The 18919-nt window shown below is 31.8% G+C and overlaps 1 long non-coding RNA gene across 1 annotated transcript; it reads right to left on the bottom strand.

Moving 5' to 3' along the window:
- Positions 1–834: 834 nt before the first annotated feature.
- On the bottom strand, positions 835–18388 carry LOC127700629 (uncharacterized). The gene is made up of 3 exons (XR_007981670.1): positions 18322–18388; positions 5107–5853; positions 835–3040 (listed from the first exon to the last, which is right to left on the bottom strand). It is a non-coding gene; the product is annotated as an uncharacterized LOC127700629 (long non-coding RNA).
- Positions 18389–18919: the final 531 nt, after the last annotated feature.

Consider the following 18919-nt stretch of genomic DNA (forward strand, 5'->3'; position numbering starts at 1 on the left):
TTGAAAAATGCTTCACAACCTCAAAACATCAATTTTTCCTATTTCATTTACTTTAAGAGATATGTCTTAAATGCATTTTATGGACTCAGCAATTAATTTGATTTGGACTAAAGAAAGAGGCTGAAAATAGATTGAAATTCTGTAAAGGTTCATGACATTTACATTCTTAGAAAAATCTGAGCCATGTCAGTTAATACTTATCATTTCTTTACTTCTTTTCAGTTCTAACAATATTTTTAACTCTTGATCTGGGTAATTATATTCCATTAAAACATGTACATAAAGGCGGCAGTAGTATACCGCTGTTCAATAGTCATAAATCGAGTAAGCGAAAACAAAAATTCGGGTTACAAACTAAAACCGAGGGAGACACATCAACTATATGAGGAAATCAACGGAACAACAGAAACACTGAACTGGTACAGGACATTTTAAGAAAAAATGGTGGGTTGAACCTGGTTGTATGGCTAGCCAAACCTCCCGCTTATATGGCAATGTTAAAAATACCGCTAAAATGACAACACTACGTGACAGGAATACAGTACATATAAACGCAAGAACACTCAGCACAGAGAAATACATAAATAAATAATATAATAGTACATTACATAATTCATAGAAAGCACCTTGTAAATGGAGTTATATGTGGTTGACCTATAAACTATACTCTTGGTTCTTCTATTTGAAAATTAAAACCTTCCCTCTATAAACAAACTCATAATATATATCAGGATTAAAATTGTGTACGCCAGATGCGCGTTTCGTCATCAAAAGATCCATCAGTGACTCTCGAATCAAAACAATTTAAAAGGCCAACTAAAGTAAAGTATGAAGTATAACTGGTATGCTTTAATGGAACTCCAATAATTAATTTGTAGAAGCATATCAGATTAACTTATATTCATTTGACATAAAGCAACATATATTTTGTCAAAATTTCTAAAGTTTTCTTTGCAAAATGTCCTCATATTATTAAAGTAGCCAAGGACCACATTCTTGGTGTTCCATGGTGTAGTAGAGACATGATGTCCTCATAATCTTTAGAAATACAAAAACAATCAATATACATTTAACAATAAAAAAAAAATAACTCTAGCTAACTATTAGACAAATAATTAGTAAGCAGAATAAAACACAAAAAAATATAGACTTACGTTATAGATATAACAACCAAATGTCACTCAACCAAAAAATCAAACAGCTCAAGAAAAAAACAATTCCACTCTTTCCTTCAATACAACATAAACACACCCATCCCCAAAAAACCAAACACCTCGTTCGCAAACAACTCCGTATTTTGTCTAATATTTTAACAAAGAAGGATTATTTTGTCAATTAGGAAGTGGGCAAATATTTGTAGGTGTGTATTCCTTTTAAGAATTTAAAACTGTAGCTTATACCATGAAGTAGAACCGTTCGCAACAATAAAAAATAAGTTTCAAAGATTATTACTTAGAATTCAGTAGATATAGCCTTTTTGTGCTGAGGCGGCGTAAAGCAAACACCAATAAATCAATCATCTTATTAAGTTCTTGTAAAATTACATTTAAAGTATATCTTATTTTGTTCAATATATACTGTTTAATCATGTTAAAAAAATTGCATGAAATTTCAAATTTATAACCAAAATTATTTAAATGTTTCAAGTTAGAATTTCAAAAATTTCAACATATCCAAATTGAAAACAAATGAGTTTTTTTAACTACCATAACAATCTCTTTTGCATGTATGTAAGATGTAAAAATATGCTAAATCCAAGAATACATATTAAGATAAATTGTCAACTCTAGTTATATGAGTTAATTTCTAGAATGGTATCAAAATTAAAAAAAAAATCAAGGGATAGTTCTTAAACAATTTAGAAACTAATAGGTTTTATCTGTTCAAGATTTATTATATATATTATAATGTTAGTTTTCTGTCTATTTTCCCTTCTCTTTCACACCAAGATATCAATGTGGGATATATAAATATATATGCAAAGTTTGAAATTATAAAATCTTATAGTTTTAGCATTTCATGGACAATAACTCCAAAACTGATGGACAGATTTTTGTAAAATTTACAAATTTGTTTGTTCTCCTATTGCTTTGATTTTCGATGTATCATCAAAAACTTTAGTTTCACCCTATGTTCTATTTTAAGCCACAGTGTTCATCATTAACCTGAACAAAAATCACACTTTATAGTAGATATCCTATAAATGAAGCAGACAAACTTTGATTTCAATCCATTATGCAGTTTCATAGGAAACGAATTTGAAAGAAAAGTTTACAAATGATGGCAAAAGTTCAAATGGCCCTGTGTGCCGTGTGAACTGAAATACACACAGGGAGGCAATATTTTATATATGAATTTTGGAAAATTCAAAATAATAGTAATAAAATGTTTAAAGACTCATACATATACAGTACAGACTAATGGATGAGCTGCAAACTATGGTTTGCACTCATCTCCAAAACAATTACACAATTGGCTTCTTAATCTAAATCCAGATCTTAAGTACTGTAGGAATATCATATTCGAATATTAAATACAGAACTAGATTTATGAACATTAATGATTTCTACTTTACCAACATATTGTTAGCTTGTCAAATACGATCTTCTCCCATGTATGACCAATTTCTTAAAACTTTTTAAAAACACACTATCTTCCTCTTTTTGAGATTTGTGCTCCAAATATCTATTGTACATCAAAGGAATCACAGGAGCGAACACTGGATTATAATAGACATCCTTCAATATTGGTATTAACCTGCTGCTTTTTTCCTCAAATGTAATAGATTCAAGCAAAAGCATTTGGCTCACGTATTTTGACAGATCATCCTGCTCAAATATTTTTGTCATGAACACAAATACGAATCTACTGGTTCTAAACAGAAGTGGTGCTGATTCAAGTATACCTTTTCCTATATTCAACTGTTCGAATATTTTAAAATTTAGTTGTAATTCTGGAAATTCTGTCTCCATATTTTGAATGAATTCTGATACTAGTTGTTTGTCATCTTCAGCATGAAGAATTACAGCATCAGAGATATCTGTGAAAAAAGTTGAAAGTGTCAAAATCTTTCCGTCTCTCTTTTTATTTTTTTATTGTATAAGAACCTTTTACTAATTTAAATCCCTATCAATGAACATGTATAACTTATACAATGTACCGAATACTTTTGATATCTTAATGTTTATTGTTTTAATATTGTGAAGATTGAATGAACATTTTAAGTCATCTAAAGTTTCTTTCTGTCTTAGTAGGGTTGAAGTCAAAATTTTTAATATGAAAATATGGAGATGTGGTATGATTACCAATAAGACCACTTTCCACACTACAACAAAATGACGTGTTCAAATGAAGTGGGTGTAAGCAGTTAGAGGCCACTGTACGACCTTCAACAATGAGTAAAATCCATACAGTTAAGTCAGCTGTAAAAAGCACCAACAAGACTTGCATTAATTGGAACAGTCATATGAAGAATCCTGCGAGGTTAAACTTGTTTTTAAGCGATCACTCCTCCCCTAACTTTGAACAGTGGTGTTACTGCACAATCCAAGAATTAAATGTAAAAATCAGGAATAATTTGCTTAACTCAAAATATCGGTCGTGGTTTAAAAACAACTAAAATTAAAACAGTAGACACAAAAAATGAAAATAAGAGAACACTTGCAGTTAATGAAAGCTATTGCAAGTCCTATTTCAACTAATAAATAAATCATGTTCCCGAAGACTAAGGTATCAATCGGTCCACATTCAACGGATAAGTGTGTAAATGCCTTTAACAGTCTGAGACACGCCCGACCTCGTGCAATGCCAACATATAAGTAAACATTATCGACAGAATGTAGGATAATAAATTCTCATAACTGTGCATATATAACAATTTATATTTAGTTTTCATTTTTCTGAAACAAAATCAATGTAAGTACTGATTAAGTCAGTTTTGTCTTTTCTGATTTTAAAACAATTTAAAAGCAAATAAAATGAAAGAAAATGTCACTGACTGGGTTCTAATTAAAATGTCACAGACTGGGTTCTAATTAAAATGTCACAGACTGGGTTCTAATTAAAATGTCACAGACTGGGTTCTAATTAAAATGTCACAGACTGGGTTCTAAAATGTCACAGACTGGGTTCTAATTAAAATGTCACTGACTGGGTTCTAATTAAAATGTCACTGACTGGGTTCTAATTAAAATGTCACTGACTTGGTTCTAATTAAAATGTCACAGACTGGGTTCTAATTAAAATGTCACTGACTGGGTTCTAATTAAAATGTCACAGACTTGGTTCTAATTTAAATGTCACAGACTGGGTTCTAATTAAAATGTTACAGACTGGGTTCTAATTAGAATGTCACAGACTGGGTTCTAATTAAAATGTCACTGACTGGGTTCTAATTAAAATGTCACAGACTGGGTTCTAATTAAAATGTCACTGACTGGGTTCTAAATAATTAAATATAAAAATAAGATAAGATCATTTTCAATTCAAATAATTTGGAGAGAGTAGATTTACTGACGATTTCATTTGATAATGATGTATTAATGTTTCTCCCCCTTTTTTGTATGTATACAGGCAAATAATATGTTGTTAGACCAAACTTTATTAGTAAGTGTTGTTATAAAATTAACCTGCTAATCTAGTAAGATAGACCACTAATTAAACTATAACGCCACTTAATGTTATGATTCTACTAATCATATTATTGTAATTTCCTATCAAAATAAATTATTGATCTTATAATATATTTTGATGATTGATATTGGAATATTGCATTTACATTTTTTGTCAATGTGTTTTGTTTGGTGTGATTAATTTTGATATGTCTAATTTTGGCACTTTCCAAAATAACCTAAAATGTGACCATAACCAAAATGTTCTAATGAACGGTGTGTAGATTCTCATCTAACTTTAAAAAGTGCATATTTTCTCTAGTACAGAAATAATCAGGTTATCATAAACATTTTTTTTTACTTTGAAAACCATAAATGTGACCAAAAAGTAACAGAGCAAATGGTAAATGAAAACACATAGGGGAAACAAAAATCAAGAAACAATTCTTTTCTTGCCTAATAACCAATTTTACATATCTATATATTTATTCATTACCTTTTCCATCATCTAGATCCAATACTGTAATTCTTGCGACAGTACAAGATTCACCATCTGTTTCAGGTACAGATGTCATACGACTAACCTGGTGAAATTCTGGATTCATTTCAAATCTAGAATTCATAACCTGCAAAACCTCATGAGTATCAATATCATTATTAGTATTACTGTGGTCGTCCAGCTTAGCAAAAAGATTGTCACTATAACTTGCCGTTTTATCGTTCTCTGATGTACTTTCAGACTTTTCGTTATTCACAAAACTTTCTGTTACAGTTGGAACATTTTCTGATTGACCTTTACCTTGTGTTTGCATAGCTAACGTTTTGATTGGTATTTTCAACATTGAGATCACAAACAGTAGTACCAGTTTGAGGCAGGAATGTGTCAGATGTTATTGTAGGAGGCTAGGGACTAGGTTCTGATATATTCTGTGATGAGATAAGAAGTTGCTGTTGTGACCTCAGGTTGTCTGATTGATTTGTATGTATAGCTAGATTTTCTGGCTGAACTGCTTCCGACTGAGTTATAGAATGAGCTGGAGATTCGGATTGATTATTGTGTGACCGAGGAGATTTGGGAATATTCCGAGTTGATTTAGTTTACTATTGTTGACAATAACGTGTTTTTCATCCCGAATACTTATTACTGAAAATCCCGAAGACATGGAATGAAACTCAGATAAGAACAAGTCTTCGTCAAAAGCATCTGGTCTTGTGATACCAATGGCATGTCCAATTTCACTCACTGAAATGATATTTTGTAACATTTATAAAAACATATTTGCAAATGTATACGAATGAAAGAAAGTCACTTGCAAGAAAGTCTTGCGTTTTTATTAATATATTAAATTGTTTTGAGTCTTTTTTTCTGTATAGATTTTTATGATGCAATTTCCTCCCCATCACTTAAAAAGTAGACACATGGTAGATAGAAAGTCTTTTGATATGGTTTTATGTATGTTCCAATTTAGGATTTTTTTGTCATTGGTGTAAATTGTCTCATGACTGAACTAAAAATAAGATTATAAATTACCTCAAGTGATATCAGCTCATATATTTCCTTTTTTTAATCAGAATTAAATAATTTGATTACAATTTTGCATGTAATCGTGTGGCCTATATTTATCTAAAATAAACTATTATATTACATGATCATATCTTTGAAAAGATATCAATAACTTATAATAAAAAAATCTTTATTTAACTCCTTGTGACAACTATCCTAATGTCAACTGTTTGCAAATTTTTTTCTTCATGGCATTCATGCAACAATTGATGCTGTTGGAATAATGGCTTAAATTTGTGTGGTCCGTCCTATTTCTGATCACCAAAACTTAGAATTTTTATTTTCCTTTCTACAAGGTCAGTTTCAAATTTCGACATTTCTTGTCAGAAAAATATCATTTCAAAAACTCTTTCACCCACAAAAATATGAATAAATAGATAGATAGATAAAAAAATGCAAGAAAAATATCAAATGACGAAAAAATAAGCATGTACATTTCCATTCTCAATTTTACAATATGAAATAATGGAGCGTTTATTTGCAAAGTATATTAAAAATTAATTGTTATAAACAAAACAATGAAAAATAACTGTAATCGATCGTATAATTGGTAAGGGAAACGTATTCATACGTGATTTTGTGTCAGTGAAATGTAAGCGGAAATCTGGAGAACTACGTGATAAATAAAAAGACGTAATTTCTATTATTTTTTCATCAAGTCAAAATTATTTAATAAGGACGGATATTCAGTGTATGATTTTAAAAGTCATGGGTTACTTTGTTTAAACTTAAGCGAAGTATTTAACAAAATGCATAGGTTGGCAATAACTGTTACCATTATGTGCGTACGTTGAGTTATATGTTGTATTAAATAGAGATTTCCAATAAAATGACATTACTCGATATAACCAACCTATCTGACCGTATCTCGGCCTATTGCATTGAAGGATGACGGAGGGGAGCATAGACTGCATGCATTTTTGGCTCGTTGAATACACATACTTTGTTGGAATAGATGCTATTCAAAAATTAGCACAATCTGCTATTTTAATTCTTTACATATTTTTTTATTAAATTTGGGACGATTTAATTGACAACAAACTTTCAAGGGAATAATTAATTCAGTTACCGGTAATCAAATGCACCGATCATTACTTCGTCATTTCACTTGACCCATATATGTATCTCTCAAAGGGTGAATTCTTAAAGCTACTAAATCAAAATTAAGTTTGAAAAAATAAAAATAATAGAATCTGAAGCGAGATGATATTCTCATTTTTGATTTATACGTTATAAAATTAAAACATGAGTTTCAAACACGCCGGAATGTAAAAGGTGTACACGACTTGCTTCTTCTATTTTTAAGCATATTAATAATAGTTCTATAATTTATTTCAAGATACTTTTGTCAGAGGTAGAAATTAAGATCACTGTTGCATCTTTCTGTTAGAACTTTGTCACCTTTCCGTAGAATTTTATCAAATGGAATTTATGAGGACGCCTCTTCAAGACAAAATATGAATACACTTTACTGAATCAGTTAATGTTTTTACTTTTTGTTTTTCTGAAATGTTTGGCGCTTAAGTTATGCAAATATGTATGAAAAACGGACACGTACGGAAATTTGATTTAAGTTTTGTTACGTAAGATGATCATTTTAGTTTTATGACCAACTTATGATAGCGAGGGGATATTATATTTACTTGTGTGCATCCGTCCGTTCTTCCGTTCCGTTCAAAATATAAAACTTTTAAAATTACATACCAAATCAGAGTTTGACCCGGATTAAGTGGTACACTGAACATGGAAATATGAGCATGTGAAGGGGCACTGTGTCTTAAGGCCACATATTCTTGTTGTAAATGTTTTGATTAATACATATACATGTATATGTATCTTCCATACTCATACTCTTTGGTCTTATGGTAGTTTGCTCGATTTGACAGTTATCCCTCAAGGGTGACCGGGGAATAGAAATATGGTACCTATTGGTCTTGTTCCGACTGACAGTTAAACCATTGCCAAAGTGGGGCGTCATTTTAGCTGTGCGGGATGTACAAGTACGCAGTCACGTCCGGTCATAGTGGTGACGTTAAATTCAATGTCTCATGTAGAGAGAATGCGACGCTCTCTGCGCACGTTAAATATGCATGAAATATTTGCCACTGGACGTTAAGCAACCAACTATCAATCAATCAACAGAAGCTTAACTTGAATTTTATTTCTGGTGAAGCAAATGATTTGAGTCTTGGCAGTCAAAGCCTCAACTTGGTTAAAAGACGTAAATGCCAGTTGGGAGTGGACGGTTAATTGAAAATTTTAATTGCAAAATAGTTTTCAGCATTTCAAATACAAGAAAAATCATGATTTTAATCACGTTTGATTGATTAATTAATTGATTGTTTTTGCCGGACATTAAAAGACGAAAACTGCATGCATATTCAGGACAAGTAAAACAAAATAATACCATAGATATGTATACTAGGTCGACCATGATACAGATGTAACAGCATAAATTTCAATCGTACCTGGAAAAAGAGAGCATGTTACAAAGGGGCAGACATTTTGTCTTGCAACAGGCTCACTATGGATCCCTGGTTCTGTTCCGTTTAGAACTAAATAAATGTACGCATTTACATTAGATTTGATTAGACGTTCCCACTGCTACTGGACATGGCTGTGTATTTATACAATCTTGTATAGAGTACATACTGGTACATCCCGCAACGCTAAAGAAACACCATAAAGGGGGAGGGGGTTGGGGGTTGGGGGTTGATGGTAGATGACCATACTCTTGATAGATCACACGCTAGCGCAAAGATCTTGTCTATAAAAAAAATCCAGATTTGTGGAATTTTATCATGAAATAATAATATTTCGAATGCACATTAATCAATATATTTCAATGAAACTATTGATTAAAGGTTTAATTCTCAGTATTCAATTAAAAACAGGTCCTGATCAAAACAAAAATAATTGACAAAATTATATGTATGACCTCCTCTAAAATGCTTTTGTACGGATTTGGGGATATCAAAGTTTAAGTTCCACTATGTCTTTTAACATTATACGTTTAGCTTTTGTCAAAATGCATGGAATATAATAACTAAGATCAAAGATTGGTCGGTCCGGAGTCAGAATCATGTGTCCGGGTAGGGCGACATGTCTTCCTGCGTTATAATACAAAATCTGGTTCATATTCATCTTCTCGTCCTAAATATGCATATGTAAAATACATATGAAACGAACGCTTATATACATGGCCCTGCATCCTATAAATACTGATATTTTAGCGTTGCGCAAAATCGTCATATTCTACACTGCATTAGGATTAAACGTCGAAAGAGAGCTGTTTTGACTGCATAGCGCATCCAAAAGGAGGATTTAGGGGGAGGGGGCATGTTCCACTTCTAACGTTGCCTAGATCCCCCCTTTTTCAAAATCCTGGATCCGCATCTGGCAACGAAATCTTATTATCTTATGTTGTTCTATGTTTCTTACCTAACACATTTCAGTTAATGATTTATGCAGTAAAACGAATTCGGTGACCCCCCCATTAATTGTTTATCAATAAAATGGATAAAATACTATAAGTTAATTTACTTCAAGGGATATTAAAAAAAAATGCCTGGAAATGTCTCCGATAGCATTCTCGTTAAACAAAACAACACATAACAATCCTTAATCGAGCACACCTTCTTAAATACAATCTATATAGGTAGTTTTTTATCAATACATTTTATAATAAATTAAAAATACTTTTGTTTAGAAATTAAATGGAAGCGATAGTTTTATCTCAATTTTCAACTTTTAAAAAGATAGATTCTGACAAACACTGGTTTCGATATTTCTGAAATTGTCAGAAAAATATCCTGCTAAATGTTTTCCTCGCAACAAATATAATAAAAAGATAGTTAAAGAAAAAAAGAAAGAAAGAAAGAAAGAAAAACATCGGATAACGTAAAAAACAGGCATAATGGGGCGTTCGTCTGCAAAGTACATTGAAAAATAATTGTCATTATCAAAAACCATGAAAGATAACTCAAATCGATCGTATGATAGGTATGGGATACGTATTTTTATACGTGATCTTATGTCAGTGAAAATAAAGGCGGGAATCTGGAGAACCACGTGATAAATAAAAATGCAAGATTTCTATCATTTTTAGTCATGATAAAATTATTTTATATGGACGAAAATTCCAGTGTGTGATTTTAAAAGTCTTGGAATACTTGGTTTAAACTTGAGCGACGTATTTAATCAAATTCAATGATTGGCAATAACCAGTCCCATTAGGTCCGTACGTCGAGTTACGTACGTATGTCATTTTATTGGAAATCTCTAATAGAGATATCCAATAAAATGACATTAATCGACATAACCGACCTATCTGAACTTATCTCGGCCTGATGTATTGAAGCAAAATTAAGGGGAGGAATGACTGCATGAATTGTTTGCTCGTTTTACATATGTTGGAATAGATTTTATTTTAGAATTAATCATATTTTAAATCTTTACTCATTTGGTTGTTAAAAGCTGGATGATTTGTATGAAAAACAGCCTTTCAATGGAATAATTAATCCAGTTGCTTGTAATCAAATGCACCGATCATTACTTGGGCATTTTACTTGACCCATATATTTAGTTCTTCTCAAAGAGTGAATTTTTAAAACGACCAAATCTATACACATGAACCAGATCAGTTCTTTATTTCCTGTCTTTGGTTATAATGATAAATGAATTCTATGAAGAGTCTTCATGGTTACTTAAACGTCATTGCTCCCAAATTGCTGTTTTTAATATTCGACGTTAAAATTAGACAAATAATTCTGAAAAACAGACATGTATGGAATATTTAATTGCATTTTTTTTTATCATTTTAGTTTTATGCCGAACCTGTGATAATAGGGGATATAATATTTTTTGGTATGTACATCGTCCGTTCGTCCGTCCCGTGTCAGATTTAAAACTTTAAAAATATATTTACTAAATCGGGATTTTGACCCGGATTAGTTGCTCACTGAACATAGAAATGTAATACTGCGAGGGGGTATGGTGTCATATGAACACTTAACACATGACATATGACAAATATCTATGTTCATACGGTGCTATAATCTGGATAATGCACAGCTAATGTGTGCATTAACTTTGCGCAGTTCTAAAGTACTCTTGACTTACAATGATTACATACAATATGAACAATTACCAATTTTGCACAAACTTCATTGTTTCGAAATATGAAATAAAATTAAGGTTGTAAAAGTGTTAAGGACGGGAGAAAAACTCCGTCCTAAAACTGGGAACACTTTATTTGGAGTTTTTTTTTTCAATTCTAAATTAGTGTCCTCAAGTCTAATTTCTGGGTAAAAGATGTAAATTTATAAAAAACCAAAATATTAGAATTTGATTTGGTAAGTGCTGTGTTCAATGGAATTTATGACGACTTTTTAAATATTTAGTCCCGCTCAGTGACTATCTCTGCACATGCCTGAACAGCAAAAATTATATAATATGGAAATAATAGACTTCATTTAAATTCGGCTTGTATTCAAAATTGTTCAAAAATGTAAAAGGGGGTGGGGGGAGGGGGGGACTAAGGGGGGGGGGGGGGGGGGGGGGTTAAAAATTACGATTATTATGATTTTTTCAATTTACTTTGTTCAATAAATTTGTCATACCTCTCTTCATTTTATTTTCTCCACCATATCCACCATATTCTTAATAGAAGAAAAATAGGTCACTTATACGCAATAACCCTTCCAATTGTGATTTGTCATTGATCGATTTTGTAGTACAACAAACGGAACTAAACATGAATGAATAAAAGTGGGTATACGTCGATAAGACAGCATACGAACGGCAATTAAAATTACCTAAAGGAAAAATAGACAGCAATATACAGTATTCTACAATGAATTTAACAAAAACAGTCAAAGGTCTGCCTTTAAAACCGAATTATTCAAATCACGTAAACTTTAAGGAGAAAGCCGGCAAATCAGAAAAGGTAATGAGCTAAAAATTGTAAACCTTTTACGTAGTAAATGCGTATTCCCCCTATGAATATACAGAAGAACTCTCCTAGAATTTCAGAATGCATTATCAACCAAGGCAATCATTAAATCATTATTCCATACGGTATATCAAAATTTGTTGAGTTAGATTGCTGACAAATAAAAATACATTGTATAAAAAAAATAATATAACATCTACACAGGCTTAAAACACATGTCTTACATGTGTATGTCTATCTCTAGATTCGCCTTATGTGACAAGGTAACACAACACTACGACTATTGAAGTTATATTTTTTTATAGCGGATGTAGTCGGGTGGTCTAGAGCGCTGTACCGGAGGCTAAGCGGTTGGTGCTGTAGGTGTGAGTTCAAATCCCGTTAAGGAACAAAAATTTGTCAGCATAAAAATCTAATTCTAACACTGTTAGGTTTAATTTTCAGACTTATATATATCTATTGTTGTTCGATTCTTGAATTGATGAGGTTAAGCAAGCTCTAAATGAAAACAACAGTTAATAAAAGCCAAATTATCACCTAATAACGTATAATAATAATTCGTGAATGTAAGCATCGAACGGAATATAACAAAATTCAAACGAAAAGACCAATGGCCTGATTTGTGAAAAACGCATTCAACAAAAATAAATATATAAGACAGCAAATGAAGATTTAGGAGAAATTGCGATGCACTTTTTTAAACATAAGTTTTGAAAAACATCTTTCATTGATTTAAACCAAAATTGAAATATTAATAGTTTTGATACGTATTCAAAATTGTTTCCCTAATGACAATAAAAAAAATAAATAAAGGGGCATTAACCACGAGATATTGATTTTGTTCAATCATTTATGAAAGCGAAATAGTGAAATACTAATTCGCTTTTAGCAGCCAGTTTGGTTCAATTTTGTCAAAATAAGCTAAGAAACATCGCTGATGAGTTATTCACTTGCAAGTGAATAATTCGACCTCAATGAATCAATATTCATGTGACCTTCAATTTAACTCCTTAGCTAGAGTTGGGTTACGCATGAATTAGGCGTGTTCAGTTATTAAAAGGAAAAGAATGTCAACATTGAAAGTGAAACAAGGGTAAACCATTTGATTGACTGATTCGATCTACAAAAACTCATTCTTATACAGGTAAAAACGATGATTACTGTAAATTCAGAAATTATTGCGTGCATTTATTATTGCGATTTTGTCATTTTAGACTAAAATGCGATTTTAATTTTTTTTTTTGCGATATTGAGAAAAATCCTGTTTAATTCATATAAAAAATTTCAAAATGCGAGTTTTACTTATTGCGATTATAACCCTAACGCATTTTTCGCAATAATAAAAACATCGCAATAATTTCTGAATTTACGGTAACATACATCTTTAACCTATAATATGAAATCAAACAGACATAGAACAAAATCCAATTGCAGCAGTTCGCTATCTATTTATATCTATATTTATGTTTATATCGGCTTATATGACCGTCGGCAGTCTTCAGAGGTCACCTCGATGGTTAATTAGATGGCGTCTAGACTAAAATACACACGAAATGATAATACATATTATCGAGCCCATGCATTGTAAATTGTTTATTTTTGACTTTTTATAATTGAGATATACGTTTTAGTATGTTATAAATCAACTATGAGAATTTGAGTCAAACCGGTGAACATGAATTTGACAGCGAATAACCCTTTAAATGAGGAAATCATGTTTTGTAAAATCTTAATTTTTGTTAAAAATAAAATCACAAATCTTATGAAACATATTTCTGTGGTAGGTTTGCGACAAAAATTGAAATAAAGTAATATTATGATTTTTTAAATGGATGATAGTGTTTGCTTTTCGGCGAATCTCGTTTTTTGCTAAACATGCTAAAGATGATAGATTTTGAAAAACATCTTTTTGTGAAAATACAACTTGATATATAAATATAATTTCATATTTTAGATTGAGTCCTTGTGTTAATAACTATAAGCGGGCCATCATTTTTGAAATAGTAACAAACATAGATATAAAACAATCTTAGTCAGCTCGGTTGTAGCGAACCTTGAAACTTACTAAGATCTGATTTTTTTGTTTGTTTCAAAATTTATTTACCCTATCAAATGAGTTGCTTTGGCTATTTGATTCTGCGCATTTTTACAAAAATGTGCAAGCGGGTCCCTTCCGCATCGTCAGTTCTCTAGGTTGTTTTTGCCATGACAATGCATTTTCAGTATTATAATGTGACCTTTTCTGGACAAAAGTGACATATAAAGATGAAAGGAAAGACATAATTTACTCTACTACAACAGTTTAAATTAATATATGAATTATGGTCTTCTCACGGGCATTCCTAGGCCAGGGAAAGTTTCACATGACAAACGATGGGGTCTACCACAGCTAGAAGATTTCATTTACTAGGGTTATCCACAACACCCCTAAAAACTTGTTGTGTCTGAGCTGAAAGTTGATGAAACAGGGTTATGTCAATGAACGTCTCGTCCTTTTTCTAAAAAAGTTCATAGAAAGAAGCTTAAGATACCAAGACCTTGTTGATAAATATTCCGTATCAACTTCACAAATAATGCATGATGGTCTTGAAGTATAGATTCTAGGTACTGACGTTGTTTATTACGTGTTATAGTGTTCTTTTATTTGTCTTTGTAAATTATTAACCTTCACTGTTTAGTCAATTCTTGGTAATATCCTTTTGGCGTGGCTTGGTACTTATACATCCCGCCATTGTGTTATTGTGCTATGGTAATTTTTTGTATTCTTGTCTTTCATTTTTCCTTTATGCTTTGTCTATATGCCATTTTGTTTTTCTTTGTTGACATATTTGCTTGTTTTTAAAGTGATTAAGATTATAACACAATGTTGACTGCTGTACCCCTATTTTTGACATTTGTATCTATTATATCTGTTTCTTTTGTTCACACATTGTTGTCAATATAATGGAATTTTATGCGACTGTCATACAAGTGAGAGGTTTAGCTAGCTATTAGACCAGGTTTAATCCACCATTTTCTACATCAGGAAATGCCTGTACCAAGTCAAGAATATGACAGTTATTTTCCACTCATTTGATGTCTTCGAACTTTTGGAGTTCGGTATTTTTGTTATTTTACTTTTTCGAATACGCAAAGTGTTTAAAAGGTTAATAGCGTGACGTACAACTGCAACACAATCACAGTCATGGATTCTATAAATCGTGCTGGCGTAGTGTATATAGCCCCTATCAAATCAATGCCAATCCCACAGGTATTTACAAATATATACATTCTGTATATTTACTTAGTATCTATTATTTATCGAGAGAGAATATACTATTTGCGGTATGTAACTGTCACCAGTATGGTATTTTCACCCTTTTTAAGGGTCACTCCCTTATGGGATAGAATATAACTACTGTGAACTTCAAAAACTTTTTTAATGGACGTCTTTGTCAATCTACTATCGATTACAAATCCTTTTTGTTGGCTTCTTTGTCAAATCTACTATTAACTACAACCCTTTTTAGTCTTTCTTAGATTTATTTGTATGTTTGTTTGAATTCTTTAGTCAATTGTGATGAATGATTACATAGTTTTGGCACCTGGATCTCAATTACTGTCACACTAGCCTATTATTATCATCGTAAATTATAATTTTAACATAATAAGTATAAAACCTGTCAAAGTTATAATTTCTTATAACTATATTTAATATTTTTAAGAATGTAACATAAACGGACCCCTTTGGAAATATGCCGTTTGGCTTTCATGGGCAATCCTGATGAGGTATTATCAATTGTTTTAAGATTTTAGGATTTAAGTATCTACTGATTTTTATAGTTTGTTCTTATGCTGTAACACCGCTGTCCCAGTTAGGGGAGGGATGGCGCTCACAAACATGTTTAACCTCGCCACATTATTAATGTGCATGTCCCAAGTCAGGAGCCTGTAGTTCAGTGGTTGTCGTTGGTTCATGTGTGTTATATTTGTTTTTCGTAATTTGTTTTGTTATACATTAGGCCGTTAAATTTTTCAATTGAATTGTTTCATATTTTACATGTCGGGGCCTTTTCTCATCTATGAAGGCCGTACTTTTGCCTATAATTGCTTACATCCACTTCATTTGAACTTGACAATCATACCACATCTCCTTGTTTTTATAACCTTATTAATCAGAAAACCAAACATTGAAAATTTCTTTTTAATTGAAAGTGACTGGACCATTACCTGATATTTATGAATAAAATGTTTACAAAACTTTGAATTGTTTTAAAAACTAAGGATGTCGTGTCCTAGGAATAGACTTTTTTTAGCTGTATTTGTCAAAACCTTTCGCATTTGGCCTCGCGCCTTATTAAGTTCATGCAAAGTTCGTCGCAGGCGAGACAAAAACTGATAAAATTTCATAGACTCCAAAAGGAGCGAGGCCGGGTACGTCGACAGGGTAAGCATGCATCACTCGCCATGCAATTTCACATTCAGTCAAAAGGTCACAATCGGGGTAATAAGTAAGGAACCCAAAACAAATAACATAATAACATTTCGATAAATAATAATACAAGCAAGACGGTACGCTATTTTTCGCCATTTTCTTGGTTTTTATCAATTCAGCCCAGAAGATCACAACCTTGTGAAACGCCAACATATATGTGTCGACAAGATGTAGATCATAAGTGTTCATTATTCATTCTTATGTATTTTGAATATATAGAATACACGATTGGCAAGCAAATGATACCTGAAAATGTGATAAATTTAAGACAAGAAGTAAAACAAAAGTTACAACTGATTAGGTAAAGTGTAAGCATTTTCTTCTTAAAGATGCATTCTCACAAATCGATTTTATAAAATCAACGAAAAGATGACATAGTTCTATCTGACAAACGCCTAATACCACATACCCTTATTTTTATATCAATGATCCGAATTTTTTCCCTATATTAAAGTCTTGTAGTCTTGAAATAAATAATATGAATATGCTTGAAAATAAGTAAATCGTATGCATCTTTCACATTCTGGCGTGCTTGCAATGCCTTTTGAACTTATAACAACAATTATTTTTTACTGTTCTGTACTAAATTTTAAATCGAAGTTTTTAAAATTCATCCATTGAGAAGACTTAATTATATGGGTCAAATGAAATGACAAAGTTATGGCCGGTGTGTTTGTTTACACGTACCTAGATTAAATTTTTTCTTTAAACAACTCATCAATAATATCAGGATTACAATTTTGTATGCCAGACGCGCGTTTCGTCCACAAAAGACTCATCAGTGACGCTCGAATCCAAAAATGTTAAAGACCAAATAAAGATGAAGTTGATGAGCATTAAGGGCCAAAAATGCGAAAGATTTTGTCAAATGCAGCTAAGGAAATCTATTCTTGGGACAGAAAATTCTTAGTTTTTCGAACAATTTAAAGTTTTGTAAACATTAAATTCATAAATATGACAATATCAATTCATGTCAACACAGAAGTACTGACTACTGAGCTGGAGATTCCTTCGGGGAGGAAACATCCACCAGAGTGGCCTTGACCCTGTGGTTGTAAAAAACTCATCAAAGATACAAGGCTTAACAGGTTATTGTCAATAAAACTAAGAAATTTTAAAACTATTGGTTGTATTGTTTTCTCATCAGAGAGCTGTCCCCCTCTAATTTATACCTCACCATCTTGTTTTTATAAAGATATGTACTGTAAATACATACCATATCAAATATCGTTGAAATTCGAAAAATTCATGCAATCCTTACTACACTAATCTTAAACCCCTATACACTTATTTCATTTACCTTGAAACTGCACAGATAAGAATGAATACTTTATTCTCATAAACAAATGTTACAGAGAACAGATAACGTTCATCGTTTAACAGTCAGCAAATCTTTTCACAAATCTTACGAGTATCGTAAGAGAAGTCTTAAGTCATTTTCACTAAAGCAATCGTAAGATTTAGTTTACACGTAAGATTATTCGTAAGATTTAATCTTAAGTTGAACTCATACGACTAAAATTATGCATAGCAACATAGCATACACCTGCGCATACACCATTTCTGGCAAGCCGCCATATGTGAAACTACATGACACAAGCACCTGACAAAAGATACAATTGCAGACAAACCGATGCGTCTAGGAAAATTTTACGGCATGGCTAGACCTAGATATATAAAAGTTATATATAGTTTATGTTCCAGAAAATTAAAAACTTACCTGGATTTTTATGTGCATTATTTCCAGTCTGCAGAAGATAGCAAAATTAACAAACACTTAAGTTTCATTTGATACGGTCATCTCAGTTACACAGTTTAAATCACCTATTGTTTGCAGATATCTTTTGTCTATTTAAATCAATACAACTCACAACATTTATTATGTATTATAGATACAATGAATAAGCGTTGATTCTTGAAAAAGAAACCATGAGCCCGGAGGGCGAACGGTTTGTTTTTCATTAATCAACGTTTATCTATTGTATCTATAACTTAAAATATTGTGTTTTAACCTTTTTTTATTCGAGCTCACTGATGAGTCTTTTGTAGAAGAAACGCGCGTCTGGCGCAATTACAAAATATTTCAATCCTGGTATCTATGGTGAGTTTATTTACAACCGCTGGGTCGATGCCACTGTTGGTGGCGTTTTTATTCCCCAAGGGTATCACCAGCCAAGTAGTCAGCACTCCTGTGTTGACATGAATTATCACTGATATGGTCATAACTATAAATTAACTGTTAATAAAATTTTACATTTTTGAAATACTAAAGCTTTTCTACCTCAGTAATAGATTACTTAGCTGTATTTGTCAAAACG

The sequence above is a fragment of the Mytilus californianus genome, unplaced genomic scaffold, assembly GCF_021869535.1.
Source record: "Mytilus californianus isolate M0D057914Y unplaced genomic scaffold, xbMytCali1.0.p SCAF_5, whole genome shotgun sequence".
NCBI classification, from domain to species: Eukaryota; Metazoa; Mollusca; class Bivalvia; order Mytilida; family Mytilidae; genus Mytilus; species Mytilus californianus.